The following is a 26698-nucleotide window of genomic DNA, read 5'->3' as shown; positions in this document are numbered from 1 at the left end:
GCAGGGGGACCCTGGAGGAGCACGGGCTGTGCCACGCTGCGGCAGTCCCGGCTCTGTGAAAGAGCCTTCGCTGTTCTCTGCACGAACTTCGATTGTCTGCACAGCTTCCAGCCACAGCAATAGCCCGTCCCCAGCAGCACACGGCCCCTGCAAGGGCTTGCTGGCCACCGTGACAGCACCTGCCACCACACACCTGCCCACAGCATGCTTCATACGAGGCTCCTTGGCCTCAGAAACACAAGATACCACAGACAAGGAGAAAGCCCCGGAGGAAAGCAGACAGCAAGCCGCCCACCACCCAGCCAGGCACCGGGCAGAGCACGGCGCTGCCAGGCCCCCGTGCCCAGCAGGGAGCCAGCAAGCACAAACCCAGCTCCCACCGCAGCCCCGCTCGCCGGCACGGCCACGAGGAACACACCTTTATGCTCAGCTTGGTCTTACGGCTTCTTTTTGGCAAAAGGAGAACGGGGGCATTTCGGTGGCAGGCAGGGATGTCTGGTAGGAGCAGGCACAACCAAGCCGCAGGAACACGTCTCCCCAGGACAGCCCGTGCCTCGCCGCAGCACCCGAGGGGTGAAGGAGCAAAAGGAACGGCGCGACGGGCTCGAGCCGTGCCGGGGACCCGCTGGGCACCGCGACCGACCGCGTTGTGTGCAGGAAGGACGGCCCCGGGAGCCCCCGCAGCCCCGTGCTCACCACCGCCAGTGCTACACCAACGATGGTTTCGTTCCCCGGTCCAAGACAACCGAAAAGAAAAATCGGGAAGCTCTTCCCCGCCCCGGGGCAAACGGCTGCTAACAAAGCAGCCAGGCACAGCTGCGCTCTCCCAGCGCAGGGAGCCCAGCTCCGTGCAAGCCTCCAGTGTGTCTGTCAGCAGGCAAATCTTCTGCCTAGAGGCGAGGGAGCTGAAGGGGGAAGAAAAAAGCATCAAGAAACTCTTTGTCTGCGAGCATCCCGGCCGGGCGCACGTGCAGCGTGTGCTTCCTGACAAGGGCGGGGGGGGGGGGGGCCTGAATTTCAGAGCCACCGTTTCCGCCTGCAGCCCGATCCGCTCGCTTATTGTCTTCTAAAAATAAAAAGTAAACACTGAGGAGCTCTTTGGCTCTATGTCTACTGTGTCAGAGTGTTTTCTGGTAGGAACGAGTCGTGGGACCTCTTCCCAAACCTGCGGCAGCCTCCCCCAGACCACCGCAATCCCAAAGAAGTAACGGTGCCCCGGGGACCAGCAGGTGGGGGCGATGGGCCCTGGCCTACCGCCTTATATATTTTTTATATTTTTTTTTATATATAAAGATACATATATGCACACACATCACTTTTTTAAAGTTTAAAGTCCTTCCCAAGGCAGACTTTGCTGCCTGATGGTGCCAGCTGGAGCCCCGACGTCCCCGCACAGCCGACACCACGGACTGAACGCGAGCACAAACTTCCTCCCCAGGCAGCTGCCGCAACCGAAGCACCTCGCTGTTTGGGCAGTTGTTTGTTCAGGCTCTTCCTTCACCATTCAGCTGCTGCACAGAACTGCAGGGTAACGAGACGCAAGCACAATTATCTTTTCCTTTTTTTTTTTCTTTTTTTTTTTTTTTCTTTTTTGACCTGCACATGGATTAAATCCAGCATCAATTAATAGCCCAGAGCTTTAGCTGTCCTCCCAGACTTCATAAAGTTGCTTACTTAAGCAAAACCCTGCAGGGAAGAGCCTTCCTACCCAAAGCAAAGCTCTTCCCCCGCACTCTCATTAGCGCTCTACGTCTGCCAACTCCAAGAACCAGCCTGTGAAAAGTAAACTACAGAGCAGACATTTATTCTCCCTATTTGACTGCTCTAGCCACTTGCACCGTGAGCTGCGCCAACAGCCCGTTAAGGAGATCTCACCCCTGGGGAAGGGGTTGGTAGCGGGATCCCAAAGGCAGCTCGCAGGGACAGGAGGGGACGCCAGCGGAGCCGTGGCAGCCGAGCTCTGATCCCCCTGTGCCAAGCCCTGCTGCACGCCTGTGTTCTGTGTTCCCCCTGTGTGGGGACAAACACCAGGCATCCCAAGGTCCTGAGACTCTCTCCATCATATTTGAAAAGTTCTGGCAGTCAGGAGAAGTTCCCCGTGACTGGAAAAAGAGGAACATCGCTCCCGTTTTTAAAAAGGGTTGAAAGGAGGACCCAGGGAACTACAGACCGGTGAGCCTCACCTCTGTGCCTGGGAGGATCACGGAAAAGATCCTCCTGGAAGCAATGTTCAGGCACATGCAGGACAAGAAGGTGATCCGGGACAGCCAGCACGGCTTCACCAAGGGCAAGTCGTGCCTGACCAAGCTGGTGGCCTTCTGTGATGGAGGGACTGCATCAGTTGGCAAGGGAAGACCAACCAATGTCATCTACTCGGACTTGGCTCCGTGACTGCACCCAGAGAGTGGTGGTCAGTGGCTCCATGTCCAGGTGGAGGCCGGGGACGAGTGGTGTCCCTCAGGGGCCCGTCCTGAGACCGGCGCTGTTTAATACCTGTATCAGTGACACAGGCAGGGGGATCGAGTGCACCCTCAGCAAGTTTGCAGATGACACCGAGCTGAGTGGTGCAGCTGGTACACCAGAAGGAAGGGATGCCCAGAGCAGCTGTGGATGCCCCATCCCTGAAGGTGTTCGAGGCCAGGCTGGATGAGGCCCTGACCAATCTGACCTAGTGGGTGGCATTCCTGCCATGGCAGGGGTTTGGAGCTGGTTTGGTCTTTAAGGTCGCTTCCAACCCGAGCCATTCTATGATTCTGTGACAGATAAGGGGGTTGGCAGAGGCCAGCCCTCTCCCAGCAGCTCCAGAAAAGGGCCCACCACCACCAGCATCCTCCCCAGGGGCCAGTCACCCTGGAGAGTACCAACCACAATAGCCACGCCTGGACAACAACCCTACACGGACCTGTGCAACAAACAGCCTGTGAACACGCACAGCAAAGCCTGACAATAAAAACGCCATCAGCTCCTCAACCGTTCCCTACCTGGCTACCAAGCTACGCAGAGCATGTTTGCTTGCTGTGTTTTCTCCTCCAGGGGGAAGGCCAGCGACCCAAGACAGTGAGCAGACAGCCTCCAGAGCACGCAGGGCCCTGCAGGACGCTCACTGCAATGGGCAACGCTCTGCTGCAGCTCCCGTGGGGCGGCACAGCCACGGGACAGGGCTCCCCTCTCCAAACTCAGCACAGCCCCCCCACAAACACAGCAGGACCCTGCAGCTCCGAAGTACCAGGTAGTGAGTCCTGAAGTACAAAAAAAGATCACCATTAAGCAACATTGTGTGCGTGCATGTCAGGTGGTGACCTGGGGTTGGGTTCAGCACTGCCTACCCCAGCACCTGGCTCTATCACGGGATCGCTGATTTCCATCACCCACCCCAGCACTCCCTTTATCTACAACGTCCAGGCTCTCAGAGGCCAGATACTGCCCCGGTGACCTGTCACCATTTCATACAGCACAAAACCCCACAATCAAACCCATGAAACAACCATGAACGTATGAAAAACGAGAAAGAAATAAGCTTTGCTACTCATTAATTCACGTGTGAGCCAGAAACCCAAGCCATGCCTATAAAACTTGCCAGCAAAAAGGCTCCGCAGGCTGTTCAACCACGTAGCATCCAGCATCGTCCCACACAGCAGGAAGAGCTCCGCAGCCCCCCAGGGCCGAGCAGGGGGCGAGACCCAGGCAACCACCAAGCCCCAAGGGGCCGGAGGCACCAGGGCTGCCCCCTCGGCTCCCCCACGGCATGAGCACACCTCACCTCCACGCAGCACACGCTTGGCACCGAAATCCCAGAGGCTGGGAAGCAGCACTGGGCGCTGAGCCAGGGCAGAGCCCAGCAGCAGCCGGGGCACGGGGGCACGGACGCGGGGACGTGGCCGTGTCTGTGCTGCTGGGAGCGCCGCCAGCCTGGATGCGATGTGCTGGCAGAGCTGATGCCAACCAGGAGCTTTAAAGCAAAGCATAACGTTCAGTAAAGAAAATCCGCGGTTTTTCAAGGCCCCGGCTAAAAGACTTACCAGCTAAAACACTGACGAGGTGAGAAGCAGCGTGACACACCAGGCTCGCTCTGCGCCAGCAGCCCGGTCCCCAAGCAGCAGGAAGCAGCGTGTGCCTGCGCTCCCACCCGGCAGCAGGGTGTGAGCAGGCAGTGCCAGAGCTGCGCTGGCCTCCAGCCACGGCAGCAAAGGGGGAGCTGGGGCCAGGGCAGGGAGAAGCCAGCTGCCTGTCTTCCCCAGGAAGCACCCCAGCAGCGGTGTGAAAGAACAACACCGTCCTTACATCAGGACCCGTTTATTACGGCTGTAAACTTTTTACGATGCCCTTATCTCGCAGTCGTACCAGGATAAGCTGCAGTTCATCATTAAGTTGAGCAGCTACAATTTCGCAGGTGTGTGGATTAATTTACCCACGGCACATCAGCTACTTCTCGGTCCATCCTGCAGCCCAGAGCAGCCGAGGCAGAGACACCTCACTCCTTCAGCTCTCCAGCCAGAGCCATGGAAAGGCTTTGGCTTTCCTCCAGCCCTCCTCTTAATTTATTTCAGCATGCTTCCTGATGTTGGCATCAGAGGCAAAAATCAACAGCATAAACTTGCCAAAGCCATCAGCACGGTGGCTCCTGGCAGAGGCAGGCCGGGCAGGCGTGGGCAGCCCCCCGGGGCAGGTCGCATCCCGCAGCCCCGCATTCCCCTGGGCAGATCCGACCGGGCACCACGCCGGGATGCGGGCGCTGGGAGTGGGATGGGGAGCGCAGCGGAGGCTGTGTCCGGCTCGCGCAGCCACACACGGCCAGGGCAGGCAGCAGAGTACCCGGGGAAAAGGGGAGGAAAGGAGGGCAAAACCCAGCCCTCGCCTCTCGTGCCCATAGCCCTGCTCCGCTCAGGGCGCACCAAGCTCCGCGCAGGCAGCACAACCAGCCGCACGGACCCAGTGTAACCCCAGGAGGGGCATTCACCAGGACAGCCGTCGCCGTTAATTATTACCTGGCCAGACATTTACATTTCCGTACGGGATCAGCCTCGTCCAGTTCCAGGGGAGGAGACCCAAGCGGTACGCACACTTCTGGGCCTGCAGACCCTGCTCGCCCCCACTCCTTGCCCGTGAGCACGGACACGCCGCCGGCCCCATCCCGCAAGGCTCAGCGGCTCCCACCACGGGGCGCCGGGGCCGGACGGCTTCGCTGGGTTTGGGCCCGGTACTTCTAGCCATTGCGCCAACAAAAGCTGACCTCAGCCGCTGCAGGACCCTTCCTGAAGCGCTCTCACCTGCTCCTCTTCTCTTTCAAGCCCATGCCAACGTGCCGCAGAGACAAGGCACCAGCAGGAGAGCGCAGGGCTGGTTTTCACCTTGGTTCTGCCAAGCCTAACGCACGTCCCTGCTGGCAGAGTAGGTCCCAGCTGGCAGATCAGAGATCCTGCAAACCCAAAGGCTCTTCCCAAGGGGTCCGCACAGCACAGCACCACAGCTCCACACGTGTCACAGAAAAAGCCCCACATCTGAAGTTTCCACAGGATTTTGTGCCTTCACTGGAGAATACTTGGAAAACCAACAATCAAAACAGACATCAAGAATTATTTTGTAACATTAAAGGGAGAAAAATGAGAGAAAGCAGCTAAGATAAGATCAAGTGCCTGTCCTCAGAGCTTCAACCAACCTCAAAATTAAGTCCCTAGGTAAGAATAGCTAATCATTTTACCTCACTAAAAAGCTTTTCCTTTACTTGTGACAAGAGCATTCATGTTCAGGGCTGGCTATATTCCAGGGAAATGCTCTTCAGTGCACTTAATATGGTACCAAGCAAGAAAACAAGGAGGCGAGCCCATTGCAAACTTTTCCTCCACGACATCGTATTTCCGCATGGATGCTCAGTTTAAGACGGGTCGTCTCTCCCAGGTGGACAGCCGGTTCACTCGTGCGTGCCCCTCAGAGCGCTGCAGCCCCCAGGACAGCACCCGCACCCCCGGGGCTCACTCCGATGAGCCAGGGCTCCCCGCGGCAGCAGCCTGCTGGCACCCAAGCAGAGAAGCCCCAGTTGAAGGCGAAGCGTCCCCACTTGGTAAGGAAGCTTTCAAGCAAGCTGTATCAAACGCAGCTCGACCCCCCCCCCCGCCCTGAGGGCACGTACACCCAGTGACCTTCCTGAGTCACCGCCGCTGACTCACCGCGGCTCCGGCAGCATTGGCTCGGCCGTAGGCAAGGAGATGTCATGGTGACACCGGCTGACCATGACCGCCCTAACACGGGAGCTTTGCAGGACTTCCAGCACAGCAGAGGCTTTGTTTGGAAGAGCCATCGCCTCCCTGCCCCATCCCACCTCCCCACACGACGTACACACTGCCAAGGCCGCCCTCAGACCCCGACCGCTCCTGGCACGAGGCAGCCCCCGGCAGAAGCAGGTGAAGCCGTGTCACCATCCAACACACCAAGGAACCAAGTGACGAGCGGCAAAAGGCCACACCACCACCCAGAGCAGCAAACCCAGGGCAGAAACAGCACCCGGCCCGTCCTCAGCCCCCTCTGAGCCCACTGCTCCAGGTACAGCCACACACCCAGCCCCACTCGCAGGCCACAAACCCCACGCCTTGTGCCGAGCCCCCCCGGCAGAAACCCAGCCTTCTGCAATCGCTGCCTCGTCCTGGGGAGAGAAGGGAAGAGGCATTCACCGCTCCTCCAGCTCTGCTGTCCCACCCACACGCACACCCCTTGCCAACACAAAGATCTCTTCCCAGGAAACGCGAAAGGACTGCGAAAGGACCGCTACGGGCACTTGCTCGGGGAGCAACTGACAGAGGGTCAAAGTTCCAGCAGTGGAGCAAAGAAGATGACAGGAGAATAAGGGAAGGAACTGGAGGGGAGCTGTATAAATAGCAGCATTGTCCTTACTTAGTTTCACAGGGCATCAGATGTCAACTGCGATCTTTCATTGCAGAGTGGAAGCCTCTAATTGATTCCCATCTGACAGTTTCTTATCCAGCGATTATCATCCGTCCAAACAAGGCGAGTAAATACGCTTTGCTCTACCGTTAAAGCTGGCAATGAATCATTGACTTGCAACAAAAACAGCGTCAACAGCAGCATTTCTCTGGGGCCAGAAGATCTCCTGCTGCTCCCCGACCTCCCTGCTCTGCCGCGCTTGGACGCTCGGCCGGCCCCAGTCCTGGCAGGCGTGGGGACCCCCAGCAGCCCCTGCCCAGCTGCAGTCCAGCACCACCCTGAGCCTAAGATCAGGGACGGAATCGAGAACTGGGAAACTGCCTCCCCTCTGCAAAAGCAGAGGTTATCCCCTGCGCACCGCCCTGTCCCATCGCTGCTCCGCACACCTCCCCTTCGCACGCTATTAAGAGCGGCCACCACCAGTGCAGCTGCTCGGGAGTCGGTGCCAGTCCCTGCCTGCCAAAACCTTCAGCAGCCTTTCTGGGTCTGGGACAAAGCAGAAATTCATGAAACCATTTGAGGCCGTTGGGAAAGGGCTCTCTCACCTCGAGATGGTTTTGTGGTCTGACGTTTAGAGAAGGAGCAGTGAAACCCGCTGCCTGCTAGCTCAGGCTCGCAGCCCACGTGGGAAGTTCCTTGGAGCCCACTTTATTGCCAGCTCCATTTTCACATAGAAGTAAACAAAAATATTTCTGGGCTATTGAAGTTTCTCCCATCCCAGGAAAGTTTCTCCCCTCCCAGCCACTTGGCTCCAGCATACTACATCAGGCAAAGTTACTTTTCTCGTTGCTGTTCACGAACCTGCTGCCCTTCTACACAACATGCTGCAAACAGTGATAAAACCCCAACCTGTTCAAAAGCGAGCAGTCCCGAGGTGACCGCAAAGCCAACCCCTCGCCTTCTGTCCCTAAGGCCCCCAGAAGAGCCTTCTTCCAGCCGCTGAGCGCCACCAGTAGGGAACCAAGCACACGGAACCAGGCGCTGCACCGCCAGCAGCTGCAGGCACCTCTCCAGGAGCATCCCACTGCCACCACGCCGACCCACGCACCCAGAGCCCACAGCAGAGCCAGCCCGGGAGGCTCTTGGTTCTGATGCTTTGCAGCATCCTCCAGCACAAAGCTCCTGGTGCAGCCTTCTGCTGGTCTGACCAACAGCACAAGCGGAGCTCGAAGAGCCATCGCCCACCCCGACACAAGATCAGTGCAGCCGACGAAACCAAACGCTTCTGCCCCAGCCTGCAGGAGCATCGCCGCGCGGCGGCTTCAGAGGGCTTTGCTTAAACGCTCTGTGATCCCAGTGTAAGCTATGGCTTTGCTTCTTGACATTTGCAAAACCCCAAAGCACTCAGCTTGAAAGAAATCCAAAGCAAAAAGAAAAGGAGGAGATGGATGTTTTTTCAAAGATGATTGTTGAGAGCTCCTGAGACACTGCAGTTTTACAAAGGTCCCTCATTTGAAGCACATATTGCTTCTCAAACACATCGCTTAAACCCAGGCTAGAACAAAACAACAATCTCATACCATTTTCATCACGATGCTCAGCACCTCCAGCGAGCAGGGGGAGGGAGAACCGCACAAGGGTGGGTATATAAACATATACAGACATCTGCTATAAGGACCAAAGGTCCCAGCTTACCATATGCCTGCGGAGGGACATCTCTGAAAACCAGGGAAGCACAAATATAACCTTCTACCTGAAAATGAACCGTATAGTAGAAAATTTCATAACTACCATAGCATTGACATTTGAAGTTTTCCCAAACAGGCTGAAATCACAGGTTCATTGCACAACCCCGGAGTGCAGGAGCCCCAGGACACTCACCAGGTACAACCAACCAGAGGACAAACAGGCCCTTGGAGATGCGCACAGCCAATCTGTTTCCTTCCCAAACCCGCTTACAGGCTCTGACATTGCCCTGCCCAGGGCACCCCCGGATCAGCAGCAAGACCCAAAACCTCAGCAAAGCTTTATGAGTCAATGCCACAGCCCTCATGCCGAAGGTGGCCGCCAGGCCACCCTGCAGGGGTGACACCAGTCCCCAGCTTCGGAGGCCTGCAGTACTTTGTTTCGCTGATGGAGCGGGACAGGGACAACACGCAAAGGCTCAGGAGCCCCAGCCATCCCCTCTCACTTCGGGTTACGTGACATGCTAATGGACAGAACAAAACCTGTGGGTCCATAATCACACAACCGCTTTGCTCCCCCCACAGGGCTGACCACAGACTCCCGGCGTAGCACATCTACGCACACCCGTTGGGCACGCTCCCACTACACTCACTGAACCCATTTAGGCCTACAGCAAGATGCTCTGTGACTTTGCTGCCACTGGACTGGGCCCCAAGTAATCCCTGTGGTTACACCAAGTCAAGTTACTCGCACCTAGCCCCTTTGCCAGGATCAGGCCTGTTGCAATTGTCACTTTGGGGGGAGAATTTCTAGCTGAGCCTGAATATCAATGCCCCAGTAAAAGGGAGAGTTGACGGTCCTTTGAAACTGTACTGTTCTTTGCACCAGGTGTGAAGGATACATTTTGTGTTTGCGATGCGGGCAAGGTAAGATTTATGATCTCCTTGAACTGCACACTTCCCTGCTTTTAAGTGTCCGGCTTTTACAAGCGTTGCAGCAGGAGATGGCACCGCACAGCCCTCGCCGACCTCTTCAGCTGTTGGAAGTTTCCCACCCTGAACCATCTGCTCGGTGCAGACACACAGAAGAACTTCCTAGTTCCACAGGAGCAGGATGGAAGGACTGAACTCAAGGCAGCAGAGACGGAGCTCAGCGAACAGTGGCCAAAACCTGACGCCTGGCTGTGGTGCAGCATGTCCAGCTCCCAGGCGCTCCAACATCCAGCACTGCACACACTCCCACCACGCCTCCTGCCCCAAGGGGCATTGTCCAGGAGGACAAAAGTCCCTCCATCAGCTCCAAAACCACCTGGCCCAGCTCTAGCGGATCTGTGAGACTCCACGTGTGGCTGCGGTATCGGTCCCCTGGGCAAGGGGCTCAGCACCCGCCACACGCAGCCAGCCGCCAGCGCCAGACACCAGCAAGACGCGGGGCCCAGGAGGCAAAGCCCTACAATTCCCTGGCTAGGAAAGGCTCACCTCCTCCCTCCGCCAAGCACTTCAAGATCCGTACCTGAAAAGCAGAGCAAAAAAGGACCACACGTGACACGAAAAGGAAGTCTGAAGTTTCTCAGAGCTCTTCCCTCAGGGAACTACAAATATTTGCAGTGTTTTATCCAATATTCTTCCATATTTGCCCAACGCCTAAAGACAGATGAATAGGTCACGTACTCCTCAGATATAACGATTTCATAAGGTTTTAGCCTTTTCTCTGCACCAGCGACTGCTGTCCCCGCAGCCTGGCACAGAGGACTGAGCCAGGGCTGGCCCCTGCTCCTGCCTACCCGAGCGAGCGCTGGCACCATCAGGGGACGAGGCTTGCAGCAGGCACCTCCAAGGCCGCATCCAGAGCCTCCCCCAGCACCACGCCGGGGGGCATTCGAGCTCTATTACCCCATGAAGTTCAACAAGGTCAAGTGGGGAGTCCTACACCTAGGGAGGAATAACCGCAAGCACCAGTACAGGCTGGGGGCTGACCTGCTGGAGAGCGGCTCTGCAGCGAGGGACCTGGCAGTCCTGGTGGGCAGCAGGCTGACCGGGAGGCAGCAATGTGCTCTTGTGGCCAAGAAGGCCAACGGGATCCTGGGGGGCATTCGGAAGAGTGTTGCCAGCAGGTGAAGGGAGGTGATCCTCCCCCTCTGCTCAGCCCTGGTGAGGACAGGCTGAGAGAACTGGGCCTGTTTAGCCTGGAAACGAGAAGACTGAGGGGAGACCTCATCAGTGTGTATAAATATCTGAGGGGAGGGTGTCAGGAGGATGGAGCCGGTCTCTTCTCAGTTGTGCCCAGCGAAAGAGGCAATGGGCAGAAACTGAAGCACAGGAGGTTCCAGCTCAATATGAGGGAGCACTTCTTTACTGGGAGGGTGACAGAGCACTGGGACAGGTTTCCTAGAGAGGTCGTGGAGTCTCTTTCTCTAGAAATATTCAAAACCCGCCTGGATGCTGTCCTGTGTAAGGTGCTCCAGGGGATCCTGCTCGGCAGGGGGTTGGACTGGGTGATCTTCAGAGGTCCCTTCCCACCTCGGCCACTCTGGGATTCCTTGTGCTGAACAGTGACACAAGCGGTCACGACTCTCCTGACAAGTTGGTATGGCAGCACCCAGAGCTGGGTCTTCATCTCCACGCAGGCAGGCAATCCACTAGCAACAACAAAATCTACTCTTTTAAAACACGCTTGTTTTCTGCTCTGGTTCTTTGAGAAACGCTCCTGACTGATCCCGGCAGCTCAGTTGCGGAGCTCTGGCTGCATCCCTACAGCTTGTTTTCAATCATGCGCTAAAAGGGCAAGTAATGCAGAAACAAATCTGCACGAAAGGTCAGGGAGCTTCCCCGCCCCGCGGAGCGGAAGGAAAGCCTTGCTGGCCCCCGCGGAGGGCTCAGCACAGCAGGACCCTTCTCCAGCCCCAGCCACCTCACTGTCCCCATGTCCCACACGGACAGGCACCCCGCCTCGCTCCAGAACAGGCGGACAAGGAACGGAGTGCCACCACCCAGCAGGGCAGCACACACACACACACCCCCCAGGAGCATTGCCATTACAGCTGCGCACGGTGTTTCCCACCACCTCTGCTCTCCTGGACATGCAGAAGCCCCCCACCACTGCTCAAGAGCATCACAGGCAGCACCATGAGGGACGAGATGTCAAATGCACCTCAGGTGCACTGCCACAGCAGCCCCTTCGGCAGCTACAGCAAGCAAAACAACACCGGGCTCATCTTTGGAGCTGGGAGTGTGAGGGCAGACCCGGACATTTCAGGAGGAATGATTTCCTCCCTGGGCTGGGGATGCTGCAGTCAGTGCCCCAGGAGCAGCGACCAGCACAGACGCGCAACAGGGCCCGAGCTGGGAAGGGAAAAGCCTGACCCCGCTCCATCGGCTGGATGGCGCCCGGGACCGAGCCCTGGCCTGGCCTGCAACAAGAGATAAGGAGCTGGGAACAGCACGACCACAGCTTCCCACCCAACGCAGGCCGAGCAGGGGGGTGCCAGCAGCAGCACCACCGGCGCAGACCCAGGCAGGTAGGCTTGGATCTGCACCCAGAGATGACCGGGGGTCCCCGTGGTTCAGGAGCACACAGGGGAAGGAGGCTGGGAGGAGAGAACAGCCGTTCACAGAAGATTTGGCTTCACACACAGCCAGCTCCTGAGGTCAACGCTCTTGCAGGGGCTGGGAAACTTCAGAGAGGATGTCTGCTATTTTAATTGCAAAATGTTGCTGGGATGACTCAAGCGGCTGGTCCAACACCGCCCCCTGCAGAAGGGCAAATTAGTGGGCTACACCCCAAATCCCCATCCTAGCACAAACCCTGGCTCCCCCAACTTCACCCCCAAGCAGCACGGACTTGCTGCGAGCAGAAACACCGGGGCCCTGCCAGGGTCCTACTGGATTTTCCCCGAGGAGCTGCAGCGCTCCCTGCCAGGGCGAGCCAAACTGGAGCACGAGCCGCTGGCTCTCGCCTGGGCACTGCGACAGGGAAAGCTGCACAGAGAAGGACGGCTGCCCCAGGCAGACAAAGCTACTTTTGAAACAAAATTAAAGGCAAAGCCAAATTACTACCGCCAAAAACAAGAGGACACAGAATGGGTTTTCCCCCTCAAACTCACACCAGGGTGATGTAATACACTCCTTTCCCCCAAGACCCCGGAAAGCAGAGGCAGAGGGGACCCCACAGCGAAAGCCCACACGATGGAGACCAGACAAGCTTCAGCACAGATGCAGTTCAGGCTGTATTTAGGGTGCTTTTATCATATTATGCGTTTTTGTCCAATTCGTTTCACTACAAAAAGAGCTGGAAAGGTATACTTTAAGCTGCAGAAGTAGAAGTTAGAAAAGAAAAGATCCAAGGTCTGTCATTGAAAATTAATTAACTCAAACCTGAACTATTAACATAAATTAAAAATTCAAACCACACACAGCTACATTCATTTCCAAGTAATTTTCAAGAACCTCCAGTGCTGCAAGATAAGTTAATCTCACATTCCATTAATTTGCAGCATGCACGGAGGTTAACCTCCACTTAATTAGAACTAATTTTAATTTTGCGGGAATAGGGCAAGCACACTTTGTAAGAAATCCTCTTGACGTTACACCTTCCTGAGGGGGAGCAGCAGCTCCCGGGGCTGTGTCTCCCCTCCCCGTACACACACAGCGCCCCTGCGGCCCCGCGCAGGATGCGGCCGTGAGCAGAGCCAGCTGCACTGGGGGCACTTCACAGGGGAGCGTGGCCACAGGAGAAGCAGTGGTGACAGAAACAGGAAAGCGTCCGATTAACTTCTGCAGCAACCCTGCTAAGGGGGAGAGGCACACCGACACCGAACAAGAGCTGGAGCCCAGCGGAAGGGCTCCCGAGGCCTCGTGGACCAGACGCACGCCGTGCCCCAGCTCACCTGCAAAGCGACGTGGGCAGAAGTCACTGCACTTGCACGTACGCGGCGTAACGGCGAGAGGAGACGCCAGGGGAAGGACCAAGCTCGGGGGAAACCTCACCGCCCGTCACCTCCTGCCCCGGGAGGCTTCACACCAAGCCTGTGCCTGCTGGCACTCCCGTGGCTCTGAGGGCAGCCAGGTCCAGCCGCAGCGCGTTGCCCGGCTCTCCGTCCTCGTCCTCCCCACCGGGAGCTCGCTGGACAAGCACGCAGGGCTGCCTGCTGCCTGTTAAATCCCTGTCGCGTGAGCCTCACAACCGAGCCCTCTCCTGCCGAACCGGCCCCGCCCGGAGCGCAGGACCCCAGCCGCAGCCTGGGAAGGCTCCCGGCGCCTCCGCACGCCGCCAGCTCTGCCCCCAGGCGAGCCCGAGCCCTCCCCACGTCCTGCCCGCAGCTCTGCCTCTCCCCCAGCCTGGCCCCGTTTCCAACGCACTTCCACGCACGCTTCTGTTTTAACCTATGCACAGAAACACGCTGTGGGGAGGCCTCCAGCCCAATTAACCCAAATTGATGCAAACCATAACTCAAAGCGAATTAAAGGCATCCACCCTGGAATCTTTTTTAATTTGCCTAAACCAGTTTACAAACCCAAATCCCCATCGTGACTGGGACTCCCTCCACAAGCAGGCCTTGCTGTGGGGTTGGGGTGGGCTCCACACCCATCGCCCTGGACCAATGCCACGTCCTGCAGCCCTCGGTCCCCCCAGCCAGATAGCCAAGCGCCCCCAAGTGCTGTGGGGACAGCCACAAGTGTCTCCCCCGGGGACTAACGTCAGCCCCACTGTGCCTACCCAAAATCATGCCCAAGCTGCTGGACACAGGGCACGGCTCAAGTTCGGCTCGCACCCAGGGAAGGGGAAGGAGCAGCTCCGGAGGACACAGAGAACCCTCTGCAGTGACTGCAGTGTTAAACACTGAAGGGCCCACATGCAAAAGCGCTCAGCAGGCTGCCAGCCTGGGGACGGCGACAGGGGCCCATGCACACAAGACAGAAGTGTGCATTTGCCTTCTCGCTGCCTTGACCCTGACCTTCTCGCCCCGTCCCCACCAGCACTGCTAGCAACACCTCCCGCCACCAGCGAGCCAAGCAAACCAGTGACTTCATCGCCGCTTCCTTCACCTAACTCGTCTCAGGAGACCCCGCTGCTGCTTTCCAGCAGGCGCAGCATCCTCCGAGCACAGCTGCACGGCCCCCGCTTCCTTCCTCCCCACAGGCCTCCAGCTCCTGTCCACCGCTGCTTTAACCTCAGCCTCTCCTTCGCTGCCAGCTCCGCGGCCGTGCCTGCACGCCCGGGGACAAGCAAAAGCACAAAAAGCAGCCTGCACCCTCCCGGGCCTGCACTGCACTTGGGGATGACGCCGGTTTGGAGGAAAACGCTGCTCTAAGAGATAAATCAGCAGCACGCCAGGAAGAGCGGCTAACCCAAGGCAACGTCAGATATTTGGACCCTTTGCTTCACTTCAACGACAGGAGTGGGCAAGAGCAGCAGCACCCTTTCAACCCCACTGGGGTAAAATACGTATACGGTCGCTCTGAAGTGATGCTACGTAGCATTAGAAGAAAGGTTAGCGTTTCCTTAATGTAACAAGCTTTACTTTCCTCCTGCCTTCCAAAAATTCTCCTTTCTCAGGACCTAAAGCCTGCCCGTTCTCAAGGAGGCTGCGCGCACACCTCCTTCAGGTGCAGGAACAGCTGCTTGGTGCAGTTGTGTTTGTATGCACAGATGAAGAGGCTCCAGAGGCTCAACCTGAAACCCGGGGCCCCAGGACAAGCAGCCCCTTTGACAAACCCCTCCCAGGGTAAGGACCCTGCGCGTGCCGGCGAGCAGAGGCACAGCTCGCCGTGCCTGAGGACACCCAGCAGGTTAGTGGCACATCCCGGAGGCTTCCTATGACCCTGGCCCGGGCTCAGCAAAGATAATTAAAGCAAACACACTCGGAATAGAATTAGCCCTTAGCTTTCGGGCTCATCTGGTAGCTTTTACCAGGACTGCTTCCCCAGCCCAGAGCTAATCCGTCAATGAAAGCATCACCACTGACTGAGGGGCTTTGGCTCCGTGCGTGAATTTCAGAACACATCTGCCCCCTCGCACAGTCCAACGCAGCAGGCCAAAATCGTTCTTCAGACGGAGCTTTCATCCTCAAAACCCTCCCCAGGTTTTAGCCAGGCTGCCCTTCGAGCGAGCAGAGTTTAATCTCGGGACAACACACTCCCTCCTCTGCCACTCGCCTAGCGATGCCGCTGCTGTCAGAGCCGTGCGTGGGGGGCGGCTGCAGGCACGCACCGAGAGCCAGGGCCGGGAGCACCCGGGGCTGCGAGCACCGCTCGGCAGGGAGAGCAGGGCTCTCAGCGTGCGCTTCGGCTGCTTTCAGAGGGGAAGGGGGCAGTTTAAACTGACCCCATCCAAGATGCTGACCCCATCCAAGACGGCCTGCAGACCACAGCATCACGCGTTTGTTGCCTTTTTTTTCTTCTTCATTTTTTTTAGGTTTTATAAGCTGTAACAGCTCTATTTTCTCCTTAATTGGTGCAACTGTTTTTAACCCTGCTCCTGGAGCCACGTTGCCATGGTTACCCGCACAAGCCTCAGCAAGCGAGGGGTATTTTTAGAATTGCCAAAATGCACATCTCCAGCGAGGCTCTGCCGTACAGAGCCCTCCTTGTTCCACGACATAGGAGTAGAAGACGTGCAATAGAATTAAAATGTGGGAAATTCAAACCCAGTCGCTGGGGAAGCCGATGGAGCAGCCAGAGCACAGCGGCCCGGGATGCTGGGAGGGGACGGGGATTCTCCCCAACGCCCCCAGCCAGCTCCCAGGCACGGCTGGGGGCTCACCGGGACCGCGGGATGCAGGGGTACAGCTCAGGTGGCCGCAATGGCCGGACGCCGGCTCCACGGGACAGCGAGGAGGAGGAGGAGAAGTCAGGAGTCTGTGGGCTCTGCTCAGCCCAGCCAACTAGGCCAGAGCTTAGGGCTCAGGGCTAGGGGCAGGTCAACCCAGGCATCGTTGTGGTGGGTGCTACAGACCCGCTGGTCGGGAAGAAGTAGGTGAGACCTAGCCCGGGAGCAGAGCACCAGAAACGCTACCTTAACACCAGCACGTGGCTTCTCGTCTGTTCAGCTTCCTGGGCTGATTCACCACAGAGAACCAGAGTGAAAGTACGGGCTGGCAGCTCACGGGAGGCCTGGCCCTCGCGCACAGGAGAAGGCAGGGAAGTCAGCACGAGCTGTCCTCCACGCACAGGACAGCTGGAAGCACCCACACAAGGGTGAGAGCTTTTACTTGGCAAATTTAACGTCACTAAGCCACGCATGCTACGGCGATGCCTTGGTTCCCATGCCGGGCCAAAGAGGTCTCTGCAAGCAACTGCTGCCCTGCAAGCTTCTGCCCAGCCTGAGATCCACCCCCAGCATCCTCCCCCATCTCTTACCCACGGCAGCAACTGCAGGTTCCACAACGAATCCCAGACACATCATCCCACCTCCAAGCAAAGGGAGTTGGAGTTGTCTCCAAAACCTTGCCTCAAACCAGCCGCCACGTGCTCAGTCTGCTCAGCAGCCCCGGTCTGTCCGTCAGCAGCTTTCACAACACAGACAGGAGCAGAGGAGCAGGTCCGTGCAGCAGCCAAACCTCTGAAGCTGGATTTGCATCCAAGAGAGACAGCACCAGCTACACGACCTGGTATTTGCGCGTTTCTTCCCACTAGCTCTTACCGAGGGAAGAGGACATCAGCACACCGCCTCCACCCGTGGCAGGGCAGCCCTGATGGGGCGCTAGATGCGGCGAGCCTCGCGTGCGTTCGGGGCAGGTGATCCTTCACTGCTTGGGGCCGTTCAGACAGGCAAACCCTGAGGTACAGAGACAGCAAGCCGAGGGCTGCTTCAGTCCCACGAGACGCCAGGAGGCACCCCTCCAGAACAGCGACACTACCCAGCATCAGTTTGTCCAGTTTCAGGGAGAAATACATCTGAACTGAGCCAGAAGAAAATACCTCAAAGGAAATTAGAAAGAACAGCAAGAATTAGCAATATTCTAGCTAAAATCGGCAGTGGGTTAAGGGTAGACAGAACTGGTGGCTCCAGCAGGAACTCGTCCTTTTGCAGAAAGTCTCTCACTGAGAAGAGGGCAACTTCTGATCAGAAGCTTCTCTTGTTTTTCTCTCTGGCTCAGTTTACAGGTACAAGTCTACCAAAAGAGACCGAGGGCATGGAAGGACCTAATCCCAGAAGAGCTGCTGCCAACCATCACAGCTCTTCTCTTGCTGTGCAGCAGCTGGACACGCGGGGGGCACATGCACGACCCTCTGCTGCATGGCACACTACGTAGTTGTCTCCGTCACCCGTAAGGAGAAGCAGGGCCAGCTGACAGTCCTTCCTCCTGAGTCAAGTCACCACCGCTACGCAGGGACAGCAGCTCTCAGCACCCCATCCTCACGAGCTGCATTCAGCCCTCTCCGTCCACCCAAGCCACCACAGGCTGACGTTTCAAAGAACACACCGCTCGCATTGGAAAAAGGAAAAGATACGAGAGGCGCAAACGCCCAGGAGGACGTTTTCTGATTTAGAGAGCAGATGTATTTGATAGCGCCTGGGGTCTCAGCAATGTACATAGGTTAAAGGAAGGAAAAGTTCAGAGAGACACCTCACGTGCTGTTTGCAGTCCTGCTTGGTATAAAAGAAGACATTCGCAGCAGAGTCCAAAGACGTTCCTGCTGCACACGCTTTTCTGAACACCCCAAGGACGGCTGTTTACAGAGGAGCAAGGCTACAGGCCACAGTCATTCCTGGCTGCAGCCGGGATCTGACAGCATCGCTCCGGGTGCATCATGCATCTGGAAGGATGCCTTCCCAAATAATCTGCACAATTCATTTCAGAGCCAGAGAAGTCTGCCAGCAGCTATACTCATGCTGCCCCATCTCTTTCATAAAGACACAAGTAATTATTGAGCACTCTAGCTACTAAAACTGATTAGAGCAAAACAAACTAATTTGGTTACAAGGCAATGATCTGACCTCGTTAACGACATGAGTAACTCACTGACAATATTTTGCTCTTACACAGCAATGCCTTTCATTAGCTCTCAAGCTGCTCTATAAAGGAGCCCGGTATGTTCCTACAAACCCATTTTGCATAGGAGGAAACCCACGCCAGCTTCCACATATCCAGAACGCTGTTTCCTGGGAATCAGTCGGCATCTACTGCCATAACACCAGACGGAAAACACCACCCGGCCTGCCAGAACCAACAGCCCGAGGGGCTGCCGTGCCGAGCAGCCTCCCCAAGCCTCTCCGCAGCGGGCACTGGCCGAGCGGCTGAGCCCAGACCTGCACAGCCAGCTTCCTCCTGCCTCATCGCAAAGCCAGCCTCATCTGCTCGTTTGGAAGGAGGAGAACATCATTGGACATCCACACTGGCAGTAAAGCCCCACAAGGGTTAGGGACTTTGCCATTTAGTACCCTGTGACATTGCACACTGTGCTCATCAACCCCGTGAAGCACCCTGCGGAGCCAGCTCTCACATACCTCTCCTCTGCTCGGAGACATCAGTCCCAAAACGAAGCTGCCAGCTGCCCTTGAATCAGTCCCCTCCTGCACGAGGGAACTGCACACTGGCAAAACTTTGCAGCCAGCATCTGATTTAGCCCACCTGATGTCATCAAATCATCTGCTCTTGGGATGGGGATGCGTGCCACCCCCACGGTACAGTCACAGCACAGGCTTCAAGGCCAAGCTGAGGTCTTCCTTGTGCTTGTGACAGTCAGGACAAAAAGACCTCAAGACATTGCTGCCACAACCCCCTCGCCTTCCATCCTCACCCCAAAAACTTCCACTACTTGCTGCTCATTAGTGACCAGGGTGTTACAGCTGCGCTCCTGGGAAGAATGGTTTTTCTCCATCTCACAGCCAAGGGAAAGCCTGCGGTAAGAGGCGACTCGTCCGTTTGGGGTCCACAGCGCGCAGCCATGGCTGGAGCTCAGTCGCCCCGGGCAGAGCTCCGGGCACCTGCAGGCACGTGGCTTTGCAGGGCAACATCCAGCAGGGCAGACTGAGCACCTGCATCTGCTGGCAAGTCACAGGGGTTTCGGTGTGCTTTGCAATCCCCAACCAAGATAGATACGCGATTTAATAAGCAGTATGCATTACACTCAGCTTACGACCCCCCCAAAAAAAGCATTTAAGTGAGACTTTAACCAATTTCCCCCCTGTACCCTGTTGGAAAGGAATGCTTTTGCAGCAAAAAGGAGAGAAAGGAAGAGAGTCTAAGAAGCTTGAGCACAGCCAGAGGACAACTGCACTCTCCCCATTTCAATCACACACCAACATACAGCAAAGAGAGCAGAGCTCACAAGAGGAAGCAGCAGAACAAATACCTCAGAGGGACTTCTGGAGTCTCTTAGCCATATTTGCACACTGAACCACCTACAAAGTACTACACGTGGGACAGACAGCTGCCCTGCCTGGCTCTTACCGCCCGCAGGCCTGCAAACGTGGGCAGCTCTCCCGGCGTCACCGCGGCCGCACCACGAGGCTGAGCCGTCCTTTGCCACGGCCGAGGCTGCTGCGTGGCACGAGCACCAGGCACCCAGAGGTGATGATGTCCCCGGATGAGTTCTGGAAATAAAAACAGAGAGAGTATAAGGGTTTGTACCACCTCCATCTACGTCCCACATCCACCCCAAGCCAGGTAACCAGCACGGCAGCAACTCGCAGGCACACCCAGGGCATTAATCTGGGCACTCCACAGCCCGCTTAGCTGCAAGGGGAACGAGTCCCCGGGAGGAAAATGAGGTTGCTGCCTTTCATTTGGGAGAGGACTTATGAACACAAGCCACAAAACGCGCAGAACAGGGACAGCACAGACTCTTATGCCCCCAGAAAGCTAAAGAAATGGTAAGGGAAGAGATGACAGCTCAGCGACAGCCAGAGCGATGCACACAGAGCACACCAGCCAGCACCATTCGGCACAGCAGGACCAGAGCCCCAGTGGCCAAGCACCACGGCTAGCAGGAAGGGTGTCAGAGGAGCCCCAGGAGGATCCAGGAAACGTTTCAGGCTATGCCCAAACTTCACCCAGCCTCAGGATCAAGCAGCCCTCAGCCTTCATCGTTTTCGCATTTCATTTTTCCCTGAAGCTACTGTTCAGTCACCACTGAAACCCTTCTCTGAGACCAGAAGCCGCTGTGCTTTGGTGGCTCTCCATGAGCTCCCCAGCCATCAGAACACGCCAGCGGTGCTGTGTTCTCCTGATTCCCCTTTTCAGCTCCGCAGTCTCGCAGACAGACGTTCTGAAATGAAGGAACGCAGCCCGGGACCCGAGCCCTGTTTCGCACTATCCGAGCTCTGCCAGGCATCCGACAGAAGATCACGTCGGTCATTCTTTCCCAGAGCTAGAACTTGCTGTTTCTCAGCATGAGAAATTTCATTTCCTACACGTAGCTAGAGCACGAAAAGCTTTCAAAGGTCAAAAAAAAAATGAAGCCATCAATTTATCGCGAAAAGTAACTTCCTATTCAAGCTCTTGAAAGCCTGGGCTCTCCAGCACAAATGCTCCACCTAGAGCACGCTGTGCCAGGGCCGCTCGCCCAGGGCCGCCAGCACCCGGAAAGCAGGGCTTGAGCAGCAGCAGAGGACGCGGAGCGCTGCCAGCCGCTCCTCCGGGGAGGCAGCGGAGGGGCAAGCAGCCAGCAGCCCCACCCAGCGAGGTCCCACACCCACCCCACCCAGCAGCCGAAGCGGAGCAGAGACCACATCAGCTGGGTCCACCCGAGCTACAGCATCCAGCCCTGCCCGACGCCCTGCCCGGAGCGTTTCAGCGCTGCCGAAACGGCACTGCTGTCCCAGCAAAGCTCCATCCCCAGCCTCCAGCTACACAGCCTTTCTGCGTATCTTTTGGCGCTCCCGACGAACAAACAATGCCCTGGCTCTCCGGGGATCACCGCTCAGCCCAAGCGCTCTCGTTCTCACCCAGTGAGACACGACCGTGCAGTTTGGAGGCGAGCACATAAAATAGCAGGAGGCTCCAGCAGCATCTGGCAGGAAGGCTGGAATTAGATTGTTAAGGTCCCTTCCAACCCAAACCATTCCCTGATTCTACGATTTGCTGAGCGAACAGGCGGGGGGACGTGGGAAAGTGGCACCCCAAGGCGACAGGGGTATCCTGAGCTGCCACTTGTCCCTTCCTGCTCCAGGGACTGCAGCCTCCATCAAAAGGGCTGCGGTGTTTTATATTGCCTCAGCACCACGCACCTGCCCCAGCTGCCCACGCCGACGTCCTTTAACATCTCACCTTGAACCTGGGAGAAGCTGGACACAAGTCAAAATAGAAAGGCGAGCGCAGCCAGGAGAAGACGCAGGCTGTACGGAGGAGAAACCCCCCACGCTTAAAACAGCCCTGGCCACCACAGCGTGTCGAGCTCAGCCCGGGGCAGGCGGAGCAGCCAACACAAATCTCTCCTTTCGGAAGAAAACACGAGCCCCCAGGAGCAGCAGCCGCCACCTTGCGCTGCGGCAGACGGGGAGCAGCCAGGCACCGCCAGCGGCACGCCGAAGGGCACCCATCCCCGCATCCCCCGCTGCCGGGGAGGGGACAGCTCTCGGATCTCAAGCGGCAGCCCCTGTAGTCGCACTTGCGAGCACCAACTTCAGACGGGTGTCCGGAGCCGTGGCACAGCGCTCCGTGTCCACCGCGAGCGGCGTGGCGCAGGCTGCTGGCCCCAGCTCGGTCCCGCGCCGCTCCCCGCGATTCCCAGCGCCAACGATGCTGCCAAGCGGAGGGCCGTAAATGAGAATCACGGTGGCTGAGCGCTGTGGAAATGGCAATGGCGTGCCCTCTTCGAAAATTAAATCCTTTAAGCTAACAAGAAGAGTGTTTGCCCTCGAGCTGGAGGGAAAGGGCTGGTAATTAAAAGCCCCATAGTCATAATGGCTGCCATACAGGGTAACATCTCGCCCTTTTCTGGCTATTAATTTAATTATCCTGATTTAATTATCCTGCAGGAACACGATACACGGCCGCACGAGTTTCCCCCCAGATGAACACCAGAAGTACAACTTCTCAAGCAGCACTCGAGAAACGCCTCACCCCACGCGCTGCCCGGGGCAGGAGATGCCTCCTCCTGCCAGAAGCTGTTCTCCAGGAACAGACGCTGAGATCGCGGCGCTTTCCTCACCGAGCCTGGGGCTTTTCTGGGGCATGGACCAGCCTCACCAAAAACATTTGCCGCCCTACGCTGCCAGCTACCTCTCTGTGCGCTGGAGAAGACCTCCCGAGATGGGCGCAGCTCCACGGCGCAAACATGACCCCAGCTCTGGGAAGCACTCAGATGATTTTTGTTAGCATCAAAGCAGATCTGGTTTTTTACTTAGTGGAAGGGGAGAGGGAAGGATGTAAGCTAAGTCATACGACTATTATGGGAAGTATGTTCTCATAATTTTAAATAAGACGAGCAACTCTATAAAAAAAAGTCAACCAAGGCTACCTTTGGTGCGGTGGGGTGAAAGCTGCAACAAAGGTCAACTTTCCGCCCTGTCCCTGGCGGTCTGAACAGGAAGTTCCCACCTAACAGCGCTGCCCCTTTTGGGGCAGAAGAGAAGCTACCGAGCGAGTCCCAGACTCCTCAAAATGCAGAAAGACTTAGGAACCACATAGGAGTCCTCAGTACTGCAGTAAAATTAACTCGAGCAACTAAAGCAAAACAGCTGCACCCGGGAGGATGACACCGCCAGGGGAAGCCCAGGTTTAAGATGTACAAAGCATCTCCCCTTGGGTTTAATTATTTCTAGAGTTACTGTTTGATAGGCAGAATATTTACAATACAGAAGGAAGGCAAACAGCTCCCTCCCTCCCTATCTTACCGCTGTAATTATCTGCTGAGAGCAAGAAAAAGTAGCCGGGGGGGAAAGAGAGAGAGGATAAGCGAGCTGCTCCTGAGCATCCCTCTCAGCATCTCCTCCTGCCCTTGGGAGGGGAAGGCACGGGGAAGAAAAGGGGGCTCCCGATGGTCCCTCCTTCACACGGCCTTCAGCGGGGTGAATGCTCACCACCGGCCCCAGCCAGGCTGCTCACCCCATCCCATCCCATCCCATCCCATCCCATCCCATCCCATCCCATCCCATCCCATCCCACGTTCACGCATCCTGGGGACTCCTGGCCTAAAGGAACCAGCAGCCAGAAACCCACTCCTCGGTCTTCCTTCCCTTCTTTCTTTAAAGGGCACAGGGCTTCTTGCTTATATTCCAGAAGTTTTTTACAGGGCGCATCTGGACACACCGTAGCGTCACTTGGCTGGCCAAGCTTCAATGCCATCAACATGGGAACTTGCCCTATTCCCCCATTCCCAGCTGAACCCGAGGAAATCCAGCTTTCAACAGGGAAAAAAAAAAAAAAAAAAAAAGAGGAACGTAACCTCCAGGGGGACAGGGCAGAGCCAGGGCTCCCTCCCAGGTCTGTCACCGGGCTTTGCGTTTTCTACGGAAATCTCCTGGAAACAGGCAGAAGAAAAAAGCCCCAGTGCTGGAATCAACCTGCCGGCCGAGGAAACCCCAGAGCACACAACCGCACCGAAAGGACCGCAGGACCTGCTGAATGCACCATTCAGGAGAACAAATCTCCTCTGAAGCCAACTTAGCCGGAGAGACAATGAAATCTTTCTGGAAAGCAAAGCCCCGCTCGGAACCAGCGGCGGAACGGGGCGGCCGCGGCTGAGCCCTTCCACGCGGGAGGACTGCCACCGAGCAGCAAAACAGCATTGCGAGAGCATGAAGTAATCCCACCCCTGCAGTCCCTGTTTTGCTATCCAATTAGCTACTCCAAGTGTAAAAGGGGAGGAAAAAAAAGGGAAAAAAAAAGGGAAAAAAAAAAAAGGAAAAAAAAAGCAGAAAGTGTGCTGCAAAGCCAGGAGATGTTTTGCAACGCGCGGACTCCTGGAGCACGGCCCCTGCGCTCCCAAAGCCACGGGCGCGGTGGAGGAAAGGGGGGGGGGGGAAAGGGGGCAGCAGAAGTGGGGGGACTGGGGGGGCAGCAGAAAGGGGGGGGCAGCAGAAAAGGGGGGGGCAGCAGAAAAGGGGGGGCAGCAGAAAAGGGGGGGGCAGCAGAAGGGGGGGGCAGACGAAAAGGGGGGGGGCAGCAGAAGGGGGGGGCAGACGAAAAGGGGGAGGGGCAGCAGAAGGGGGGGGGGGCAGCAGAAGGCGGGGGGGGCAGCAGAAAGGGGGGGCAGCGCCCCGCAGCGCTCACTCGCTCCGCCGTCCCTCGGGCCCCTCCCGCGCCGCCGCCGCCTCCCCGCACCCCGGGGCCCGGCTGCGGCCGCGGCTCGGGGGGCGCGGGGGAGGAAGCGGGCGGCGGGGGCGGCGCGGGGCGGGGGCGGCCCCGGGAGCCTCCCCCCTTCCCTTCCCTTCCCTTCCCTTCCCTTCCCTTCCCTTCCCTTCCCTTCCCTTCCCTTCCTTCCCTTCCCTTCCCTTCCCTTCCCTTCCCTTCCCTTCCCTTCCCTTCCCTTCCCTTCCCTTCCCTTCCCTTCCCCTCCCGGCCCGGCCCGCCGCCGGCCCCCCGGTGCCCGGCGGAAAGCGGCCGCGTCCCGGCTCGGTTGAGCGGCGCCGAGCGCAGGCGAAGCAGCGGCAGCAGCCCCGGGACCGCCCGCCGGGAGCCTTCCCGTTCTCGGCCCCCGGGTGAGGCCGGGAGCCCCGGGGCGGCCGCACCAGGAGAGCCGCCGGAGCTGGGCGGCTTCGAGGAGCGGCCCCGAGGGCGGCCGGGCGGGTGCTCCCCGTGCCTTCCTTCCGCAACGAGCTCGGCAACCGCAGGTGCGAGGCGTCACGGCACCGCAGCATCCCGCCGGCCCCGCCGCCCCAAGAGAAACCCGAGGATCCGATAAGGCGCAGGGCGAGGGCTGTTACTCTTCCCCGTGCTTCTCCCCTGCTCGGTGCCAGCTGGCCGCTTCTCGCCGCTGAGGCAGCCGGAGCTGGTAACAACGCCCCAGCCGCAGCCCGCGGCCCCCCAGGCCTCCTGTCCCCTCCGCCAGCTGCCGGCGATCCCCGGGGACCCGCTGCACCTGCAGCCCACCGCGGGGCCCCTGCAGCGGGCACGGCCCCGCACCTCGCCGGGCAAAGCGACCCTGCGAGGTCCAGAAGCTGCTGTGGATCACCCGCGTCTGCAGGCGGTGCTTGGGGCACGTCCGCCTGCCACGCTGCCCAGCCGCGGCATTTCATCCAAGTGAAAAAGTTAAGACCACTAAAACGCCGGGCGTTTGTACGAGCCAGCCTGAGAGGGTCCTGCTGCTGCCCGTCGTCGGCGATGCCCCTCACGGCAGGCTGGGCCTGGTGACGGGGAGGATGAGACCTCTGTGGTTTCCCAGCTGGGCTGCCCAGAAGCACCCAGGTGAAGACGCTCACCTGCAACCCAAGGAGCATCCTGAAAGCCCCACGTTAGCGCTAACCTTCAGGCCGGGCCGTGTCGTACCGTCTCCAGAATGCCATCACCCTCACGCTTCACATCTGGCAAACCACGAGCACTAACCAAACCAGATAATTCAGCAGGGGAAAATACACTCTAGGGCTAAGAAGGAGAGATTCTACAGCGAAAATGGTTTCTGGGAGACACAAATACATTTTTCTTTGTATGACTAAACAGAAAAAAAAAAAGACAACAGGCCCACATCTGGCAGAGGAGCTGTGGTATGGGCTGAGCTCCCAGCCGAAACGCTTGAGGCATCCTCTGAATAAGGAAGGAAAAATGTTTTCCCCTCTCAACTGAGGGCACCCTCGATGCAAAGCATCCGAGCCAGCGGAGGGCTGGTGCTGAGCTGTGGCTGTGCTTGGGGCTGCGCCAGAGTTCATAGTCCTGGCGTGTAAAGGCAGGAAGGGGGTCTGAGATGCTGTGCGCTGGCTGCATCTCACAGCGCCTCCAGGGCACGCTGCTGCCTACACGGACAGGAGCAAACTCCAGGCACCGACCCTCCCGGCGCTGACTCCGGCAGCGGTACCCGCTCCTCACACCCACAGACGTGCCCGCGTTGTCCCGGTGGGGCTTTCCACAAAGAGAGCAGCAAGCTCTGGGATCAGTCCCCACACGTTTATCCACGATCCAGCTCCACACAGCCGCCTGGTGCTGTGTTGCACCAGGGACACAGAATCACAGAATGGCTGGGGTTGGAAGGGACCTTAAAGATCACCTAACTCCAACCCCCTGCCCTGGGCAGGGATGCCACCCACTAGATCAGGT

The 26698-nt window shown here is 57.7% G+C and overlaps 1 protein-coding gene across 6 annotated transcripts in view; it reads right to left on the bottom strand.

Annotated features, from left to right (window-relative positions):
- The window catches only part of LOC121078304 (ankyrin repeat and fibronectin type-III domain-containing protein 1-like), a 216402-nt gene that overhangs the window by 176639 nt on the left and 13065 nt on the right, over positions 1–26698 (bottom strand). Inside the window, exons 1-2 of one of the 6 annotated variants that reach the window (XM_040574319.1) lie at positions 24722–24810; positions 19958–20100 (exon numbers count right to left, since the gene is read on the bottom strand). The gene's annotated coding sequence lies outside the window, so the exon portion shown is untranslated. Of the gene's footprint in view, positions 1–418; positions 751–13447; positions 13687–19859; positions 20101–23894; positions 24258–24721; positions 24811–26698 lie in introns of those variants that run through there. The other 5 variants (XM_040574320.1, XM_040574318.1, XM_040574322.1 and 2 more) reach the window with 5 other exon arrangements.

Source organism: Cygnus olor, chromosome 15 (assembly GCF_009769625.2).
Source record: "Cygnus olor isolate bCygOlo1 chromosome 15, bCygOlo1.pri.v2, whole genome shotgun sequence".
Classification (NCBI taxonomy): Eukaryota; Metazoa; Chordata; class Aves; order Anseriformes; family Anatidae; genus Cygnus; species Cygnus olor.
The sequence above is the reverse complement of the archived record's forward strand: the minus strand, read 5'-3'. Positions and strand labels throughout refer to the sequence as shown.